Genomic DNA, 9,747 nt, shown 5'->3' with positions numbered 1-9,747 from the left:
GTTGTCTTTCCCCATCCTTGTTATTGTTTTTGTCCTTTTAATCATCTCTTCAATTTATATCCAATTTAAAAAAAATGCATGTCTGCAAGCGATACAACCAGGAGAAAAGCTATGAAAGGAAGTGAACAGACCATTTGGAATTATTTAATAAGTATTCATGGACAAACTACAATTAACATCTGTGATTCAGATATTTTTTTAGGCCAGCAGAGAAGGCCTTGCAGGCCCTGACGGCCCACCACTGATATATATATATTTTTTTTTTTCAATCTTAAACCTCAAAAAAAAAAAAAAAATTTATATATATATATGTTTAAGTTTTAAGGTTTAAGATTGAATATATATGTATATATATATATATATATATATATATATATAGATTTTTTTTTTTTTTTTAATCTTAAACCTTAAAAAAACTCACCCACTTACTGTAAATTGTAATAATTTATCTGTGTATATATATTCATAACTGTGCAATATTTCATTTCATAACAGCTGCATGTACCATATTTTTTCATACTCTTGTGCACTCCTTATCTTTCACCAGGCACTTAAGACCTTGAGACACTTTATAGCCTTGACTTGTTACTTAGACACTTTATAGTTTATTTGTATTTCTTATTTTCCCCCCTTTTTACAATTTACTACTATTATTTATCGTTGTATTGGTTTTCTTGGAACTCTTGCACAACAATTTCCTTCGGGATAAATAAAGTTGTTCTTATTCTTATATATATGTACACACAATATAAGACAAGATTAGATTAGATAGATTAGATGAGATAAAATGAGATAAGATTAAATTTATTAATCCCCATTGGGGAAATTCTTCTGTCACAGTGGTCCAACAATTATCAATAAATATTGGTATGAATATAAGAAATAAATAAACAGCAGGGTGAAACAGCAACAAGATTAAGAATCTATAACAGAATGGAGAAAAAAAAGACAGCAAGGTTGAGAAATGATCCCCGAAATGTGATAATAAAGAGGTATAAGGAGTCTTGTATTTACTTTTTACCGAAATGCAATCGATATGGATTTAATAGGAATAGAAAGATGATAGTAAATAAATAGTAATAGTAAATAGATGATAGTAAATAAAAAGAAAACAGAGGAAACAACAATAACGTCAAGATTTAGAATAGACAACAGAATGGGGGAAAAAAAAAAAACAACCAAAACAACAACAACAACAAGAATAAGAACGTAAACAGTGACGATAGCGATGAGAAAAATAAACAAAAATAAGCAGCATGGGCTGAGACCGACAAGGATGATAAATTATATGAAATATCAAACGGATAAATAATTTGTTCCCTCCTGTGACGTCTCAGTCTGGATGGAAAAAAAAAAAATGAAAACGAGGAACATTTGCTCATCGAGCTGAACGGGAAAATGTTTTTCCCTTAAAAATTAACTCCGCGTCCCGATAAACACGTTACAATGTGAATAATCAGAGCGAAAACAATGGCGTTCTTCTTGTCGGGTCTTCTTTAATTAAACCCACAGCGGGGCTGTCACAATATTAGGAAGCTGGAGAAAAAGAAATAAATTACAATAACATTATTACGGTATAAAAGAAATTACACGGCGGGAAAATTAATGACGCTTTCATGCAAATGGCGCTTTATACGAGTGAGCTCAGGCGGAGAATCTGCAACTTTGTCGGGGTTCAAGGGCCGTTTTAGGTGAAATGTAGATTTTTTTTTTGAGTTTTTGAAACATATTGAATATAGCTGGGATTTTATGATGAAAAGAAACACGTTAGATACATTATTTCACTTAATTTTATTTCTTATGTAATTATACTATATTAATTATGTTTATTTATATAAACAGACAGAAATATCGAGATCGAGGAAATAAAGAAAAAAAAGCGGGGGGTTAAAAAAAATGTATAAAAAATACTTACAAAAAGATGTAATAAATAACAGAAATATCGGGAGTGAGAAAAAAAACAAAAAACAAAAATAAAGGTGGTTTGTGAAAAAAAAATAGAGACAACAAGATATAATGAGTAACAGAAATGATGGGAGTGAGAAAAAAAGGTATAAAAAGGGAGGGGGTGAAAAAAATGATATAAAAAAATACAGACAAAAAGATAAAATGAGTAAAAGAAATATAGGGAGTGAGAAAAAAGAAAAAAAAAGGGGGTGAAACAAAATTATTTAAAAAAAAATACATATGATATATACAAAAAATATATATACAAAAATATATAATGAGCAGCAGAAATATTGGGAATGAGAAAAACGGAAAAAAAGGGCGGGATTATTTATAAAAATACATTAAATACATACAAAAAGATATAACGAGTAACAGAAATGATGGGAGTGAGAAAAAATGATATAAAAAATACAGACATGACAGGAACCCCTCGTCGGTTAAAAATATGAAATAGGCGTAAAAAAATATGAAATAGGCGTAAAAAAAAATAGGCGTAATAAATATGAAGTCGTGATAAATATGTAATTTAAATATGTAATTTGCCCGATGAAGGTTCCTGTATACATATTTGAATCTGTATTTTGGATGTGTTTGAACTTGTACTAACAAAGTGGCTAAAATAAAATGTTTTCTATTTTTAGCTGTTGCATGAGGGTTCATTTTTTTACTTTTATTTATTTTATCCACTTCTTACTGTCCTTGTTTGTCGTTTAGTTTTAGTTGTCTACTTTCAACCTTACTGTCTTTTTTTGCCCCCATTCTGTTGTCCATTTTTATCCTTGATTTTTTCTTTTTTAAAATTAATAGGTCCGGCCTTTGTATTTATTTTTGTTTATTTTTGCTTATTTTTGTTGTTTCTATTGACGCTCTGTTTATGTCCTTATCCTTGTTTTTTTTTTTTTTTCTTTTTAGAAATTTTTACGTCCGGCCTTTGTATTTGTTTTTGTTTATTTTTTGCTTAGTTTGTTTATTTTTGTCATTGCTTTTGCCACTCTGTTTATGTTTATGTCTATTTTCACCCTTGCTGTCTTTCTTTCCACCCCATTCTGTTATTCTTGATCGTTTCTGATAAAAATTAGTAGGTGCGGCCCATATATTTATTTTTCTTTATTTTTGCTTATTTTTGTCATTTCTATTGCCACTCTGTTTATGTCTATTTTCACCCTTCCTGTCACCCCATCCATTTTGTTGTCCATTCTCATCTTTGATTTTTTCTTTTAAAAATTAGTAGGTCCAGCCTTTGTATTTATTTTTGTTTATTTTTCCTTATTTTTGTTTATTTTTGCCATTGCTATCGTTTATGTTCCTATCCTTGTTGTCGTTTTTTTTCTCCATGCTGTTGTTCATTCTTATCCTTGATGTTGCTGTAGTTTCTGCAGTCTATTTATTTGTGGATGTCTTTTGTTTTTTCTAATTATCTCTCTATTCATATTTAGATTCATATTTATTTGACACTTATAACTGTTATGCGGCTGTGATAAAAGAATTTCCCCTGTGGGGATCAATAAAGTTTAAATAAAACAAAATAAAAATTACGGATGTTTTGGGAAAACCCCTTCCGCGACAAGTTAGCAAAGTTAGCAAACGTGCTAACTGCTCCTGGCACACTCGATGTGAAAAGTTTACATCACGGGACGAAGGCAGGGAGGCGGACGAGTTAAAAGTTTAAATAAAACAAAATAAAAATTACGGAAGTTTTGGGAAAAACCCGACGACGGCGTTTCCCTTCCGCGACAAGTTAGCAAAGTTAGCAAACGTGCTAACTGCTCCTGGCACACTCGATGTAAAAAGTTTACATCACGGGACGAAGGCAGGGAGGCGGACGAGTCAAAAGTTTCCCCTCTTTTTTGGAAACACTTTGAAAGTTTTGAGCGTGACTGATTAAAATAATCAGGACGGCCAATAACCTCGGCCTCCTGTCCCCGTCCTCTCGGATTAGCTCGACGGGCGATTCCTTCCTGCTCGCACTCGAGAGCCCGTTTCGTCTGTTCGAGTGTGCAGGAGAGGATATTTCACAGCGGCGGCGGCGGCGGCAGATGCGCAGCCCCGGTGAGATAGCGAGGCTTTATAAGGCCGATTTGTCTTGATGATGATGAGAAAGCGCTGCCCCCGCAGGCTCCTCGCCCCTGTAACGGGATTAGTCTGGCGCTCTTACATAACCGCCGCCAGCTCCTGGGCTGAACGGTCGATTTTAAACGCTCAGCAACAGCAAACTTTGGCGGGTGAGGGGGAGGGGACTGCCCGGCAACTTTTTTTAACTGTTTAAATGCATATTTACAGGAGAGCTGGTGTCTCAATCCTGGTTTAACTGCGAACCAGCAGTGCACGAACCAGCAAGCAACCCTGACCGGTGCTGACACCACCTCAAATCTGAACGGCCAAGAATATCATTCACACGTCATGAGCCTGCATAACTACATGCATAGAGTATTCCTTTAATCGTCCCACATTTGAAGAGCCATACTGGTCTTCTTCCTCTGTTCCCTTTGGCTTTTCCCTTCAGGAGTCATCATAGTGAATCAATGAGGGAGCAAAAGTTGTATGTCTCTATATGACTTGTGAATGAGGGAGCAAAACTTGTATGTCTCTGTATGACGTGTGAATGGTTGTATGTCTCTTAACATCCTGCAAATTAGGGGGCGAAAGTTGTAGGTCTCTATATGACTTGTGAATGAGGGAGCAAAACTTGTATGTCTCTTAACCCTCATATTATGTTAAGGGTCAATTTGACCCATTTCACCCATTGACCCAATGGGTCAAATTGACAATTAACATAATATGAGGGTTAATATTGTGCCAATTAGGGAGCGAAAGTTGTATGTCTCTATATGACTTGTGAATGAGGGAGCAAAACTTGTATGTCTCTGTATGACGTGTGAATGATTGTATGTCTCTTAATGTCATTCAAAGAAGGGAGCGAATGTTGTATGTCTCTTTGATGCATGAATGTGTGAGTGAATGGTTGGACGTCTCTTGAAGTCATGTAAATATGGGGGCAAATATATGTCTATCTCTTCTATTGTCTTCTTTTTCTTTTGGCTTTTCCCTTCAACCCTATTCTCTGTATCCTCTATCACACCAACTACCTTCATATCCTCTCATGACATCCATCAATCTTCTATTCGGTCTTGGTCCAGACCTCCAATTCCAGCATCCGGCAAACCAATATATTCACTCACCCTCCTCTATCCATGACCCAACCATCTCTGACCTTCTCTTCAAAACATCTACCATGTGTCGTCCCTCTGATGGGACTCCTTCCTGATCCTCTCCATCCTGGTCACTCCCAAAGAGAACCTCAACATCTTCATCTCTGCAACCTCTAGTTCTGCCTCCTGTCTTTTGGTCATTCTTACTGTTTCCAGTCCATGCAGCATCTCTGGTCTCACCACTGTCTTGTCCACCTTTCCCTTCATTCAGGCTGATATTCTTCTATCTCTTCATACCCTTAACACGTTTCTCCACCCATTCCAGCCTGCTTGGACCCGTCTCTTCACCTCTTCTCCACACTCTTCTACACTCTGGACTGTTGACCCTAAGTACTAGAAATCCTCCAACTTCTCGATCTCCACTTCCCTGTAGCCTCACCGTTCCTCTCATTCACTCACATATATTCTGTCTTGCTTAACCTTCATCCCTGTCCTTTCCAGAGCATACCGCCACCTCTCTAGATGTTCCTCTAAAAAATAAACACTAAAAATAAACAATTAAAAAGTGTTAACAATATATCTAAACAGGTCAGACAATTTGATGACAATATATAAACAGTAGAAACAGTTTATACTGTTATACTGTTTTTGTCCTTGTTTTCTTTGTCCCTTTAATTGTCTCTTATTTATATTTTATATTAATATTTATTGTGATTGTTATGGCTAATGTTTCTGCGCTGCTGTGACAAAATCATTTTCCCTTTGGTGATCAATAAAGTACCATAATTTACAGACTATTGAGCGCACCTGAATATAAGCCGCACCGGGTGATAAAAACTAAAATAAATATATGTGAACACATTTCAGCCGCACTTGTTTATAAGCCGCAGGCGTCCACGTTGTAATTTTTTTATTTGACTTTTAATCAAATACATACCGGTAACATCCACAAATACGTACTGGAAATGCTTTTTTCCATATCAGTGTCTGTAACACGGCTGATGAACGAGATTAATATTAATTTTAAGGTCATTTCACTGGTTAAATGTTAAGGAGGCTAAATGTTTTGGCAGCTTGAAGCTCGTTAGCCAAAAAAAAAATCCATAAATTAGCCTCATTAGTGTTCAAGCCGCAGTTTTCATTCATTCATTCGATAATTCCTCATCTATTCTGCTTACGGGACAAAGTTGGTACCAGACCGGCCGGTGGAAGTTAGAATCGGCAGCTGCAAAATCAAAATGATCATCTCGGGATACATGGCTGGAAACTGGAAGTCACAGCGCGCCTCTTGGTTGGACACGATGATGAATTTATTATCTGTACCGCTTATCCTGTGCTCGGGGTGGCTGGAACCAACCCCAGCTGCAGCTAGACTGACTGGCCTTCCATCCCAGACCCAAATGTGGAGACATACGACCGTTCTTCCACTTGTTCACACACCTGGGTCATTTAGTCTCCAATGAACCTCCTGCATGTTTTTGGATGGTGGGAGGAAACTAAAGGAAGACAGAGGGACAACTTGGAGACTCTTTTTGGGATCCAACTAGGGGCCTTCTTGCTGTGAAGAAGAAGGACTTACCAGTGTCGTCCCTACAGAACTATACTTTGCAAATGTTGTATGTCTCTATATGACTTGTGAATGAGGGAGCAAAACTTGTATGTCTCTGTACTTCGTGTGAATGGTTGTATATCTCTTAAGGTCGTTTGAATTAGGGGGCGAATGTTGTATGTTTCTATATGACTTGTGAATGAGGGAGCAAAAGTTGTACGACTGTATTGTTTGTTTGTTTAGAAGTTTATTAGGACAGTGTACAATTACATTAAGCACAGAGGCAGAGATGTTTGTACCAGATTGTAGCTCGTAGCTAATTTCCATCTGTAGTCCTGTGTGACTATATGACATGTGAATGGTTGTCTCTTAATGTTGTGCAAATTAGGGGGCGAATGTTGTATGTCTCTATATGACTTGTGAATGAGGGAGCAAAACTTGTATGACTCTGTATGACGTGTGAATGGTTGTATGTCTCTTAATGTCATTCAAATAAGGGAGCGAATGTTGTATGTCTCTTTGACGCATGAATGAGTAAGTGAATGGTTGGACGTCTCTTAATATCATGAAAATTTGGGGGCAAATGTATGTCTACATTTGTATGTACCTTTGTATGTACAGTACCTCCTGCATGTTTTTGGAGGCTGGGAGGATTTTAAGTAAGACAGAGGGACAACTTGGACATACTTTAGGGATCCAACTAGGGGCTTTCTTACTGTGAAGCGGAAGGACTTACCAGTTTTGTCCCTACAGAACTATACTTTGGTCCAAAGTGTTTGGTTGACAGAATTGGTTAGCTTACCCATTCATCCCAAAACATGTATCAGCATCAGAATATCACCAACAAAAATGTATATATTCATTATATATGCGTGATGTTCATGTACTCACCCGCCTCTGCACTGCTGGTGCCGTTGTGATCTGTGAGATTTCCCTGGACATGTGAGACAGATGGACCCTTGCATCGCCACGGTAGCTTGTGGCGTGATCTTTGAGGATGAAGGACGACGAACTCCTAGCTTACAATAGGGGGGTCTGGCAATACCGAGCGTGCATTCACAAACCTCTTTAGGACATTTTGGGATTTGAATTTCCATGCCACTAAGGAGAAGAAGCAAGAGGTGCACAAGTTTCCTCTACCTCTACCTTAGATCAGATGGGAACCTGCAACTTCCCAAATAGTGGTTATCTTACCCAACCAAAAAAATCATACAGTACCACCAAATCACAAGACATTCAGTCATGTTTCAGGAGCTTTGGTCCATGTCGGGTTTACATCCTGAAGATCACCGTGCCTTAGTTACACGCAATGAAAAAGGTCTTGTTTCATTCGGAACTAATGCCCCGTCAGACCAATGGGATCATGTTTAACAAAGGGTGTAACGAACTATCTGATGCAACAATAATGTTAACATATCAAAGTAAAGGTACAGGGTTGGTACTTGAAATAGCTGCATGTATTAGCAAACACAAGTGATACTAGAACATCCCCTTGTAGTGCTTCAGAAGCCTCTGGGATAACAGTGACTGTTGCGTCTGCGAAGGCTCTCTGTCATTCAGGTGCTGGTCAATAGTTGTCAGTTCTTGTCGCGGCAACTGGACTGGAGTTTCTCTTCTCGAAGACGTCCCAACTCCCATCCGAGAGGCGTCATTTTGGGAAATAAAGTATGAATTCCAGGGACTCATCTCAGGGCCGCTGTGTACAGTAGATCGCAGGAACAAGAGGTCCATTCGTTCACCTGGGCCGAGCCTCGGGCAGGAGTTGCCAGGGCCTGGTTTGAGTTGTTGACCTCTCCGGAAGGTGCAGACAGGTCTAGTGTGCTTGTGTTGATCTGTCTTCGGGTGGATCTCAGCACAGCAAAGGTCGATGTAGCCTACAGGTTGCGTTGAAGACCCTCCTCCTCTGTTTAGTGAAGGTCTCCAGTTTGACAAAGGTGGCTTCTTCACTCACATCTTCTCTGGACAGAAGGCTGGACACTACTGTTGTCAAAGGAGTAGACCTTGTAGTCCTGATCTGAAGAGGCTCTCCCACATCGGGAGATCCGTTGGTGCAGAAGTAGTTTTGCACCACATTGCCTATCTTGTATCTGGGTGTTCCGTCCTTGAGGTGCATCAGTCTTTACCTTCGGGTTCTGCCGGGTTTGAAGTGCACCCATATTTGGTCTTTGTTGAAAACCCTTCTTTCTGAGTTTCCCCAAACACCAGCCATGTTCTGATATTGCAGTGTCCTTGCGCCTTGTTAGTGGTTCTTTCTCTATTCCCTTCTCAGGCCGAGTCTGGATGTCACGACTGTCACGGAGTAACTGGTTCACCTTATAAGACTCTCGTCAACTTCAGACCGTTACTTTTTGGGACTGCATTTAGCTCACATCTAGAGCTCAGTGGCTGCACTCCATGTTGCGCCGTGCTCTACGACGTATGCCTTCCCAAGCCAATGGGCACTGATCTAAATTTTGTTCAGAGGCACAAAAGGACCACCAAGTTTCTCCTCTCTTTCAAAACAGGTGCTGAAATGTTTGTCAGCAGCAGTGGAAGAAGAGCGGTTTGAGATAAATTGTGGAATTGGTAATAGTGACGCTAGGCAGATTAAATTTGTTTGCAAGGGAGAAAAGGTTGGATCCATTTAGGACCAGGCACCACACAAGGCAGCTGGGAGTTGATGACGGATTTGAACGAGCAGCTGGTTGTTCCAACATATATAGTTAGCACCTCGCTACCGACAGATATGTTGCCGTGGTCTGGGGCAGAGAGGATGGCGTACTTTATCGAATTTACGGTCCCCTGGGAGGATCGAGTTGAAGAGGCTAGTGAGCGCAAAAAAGCTGGGTATGCTGAGACGGCAGCAGCATCAAGGTATGCTAGGCATGGTAAGCACGGTAGCTGCTAAGGGCAGATTGTTTGCTTGTTGATCAACTATGTAGCATGGAAGGGTGTTTCCAGGACGCTAGATTTCACTGTCAAGCCTTCCTGAGGTGTCGAAACACTGACGAAGGAAGGTAACCTCTTGAAAACCCCAATGATATACTTCAGGCAGCTGTTGGCAAATGTAGGTACCGTAATTTCCGGACGATTGAGAATACCCGAATATAAGCTAGCTGA

The sequence above is a fragment of the Fistularia commersonii genome, chromosome 7 (assembly GCF_037954325.1).
Source record: "Fistularia commersonii isolate RoL2024-O1a breed Wild chromosome 7, RoL_Fcom_v1.0, whole genome shotgun sequence".
NCBI classification, from domain to species: domain Eukaryota; kingdom Metazoa; phylum Chordata; class Actinopteri; order Syngnathiformes; family Fistulariidae; genus Fistularia; species Fistularia commersonii.
Note: the sequence above shows the minus strand (reverse complement) of the source record.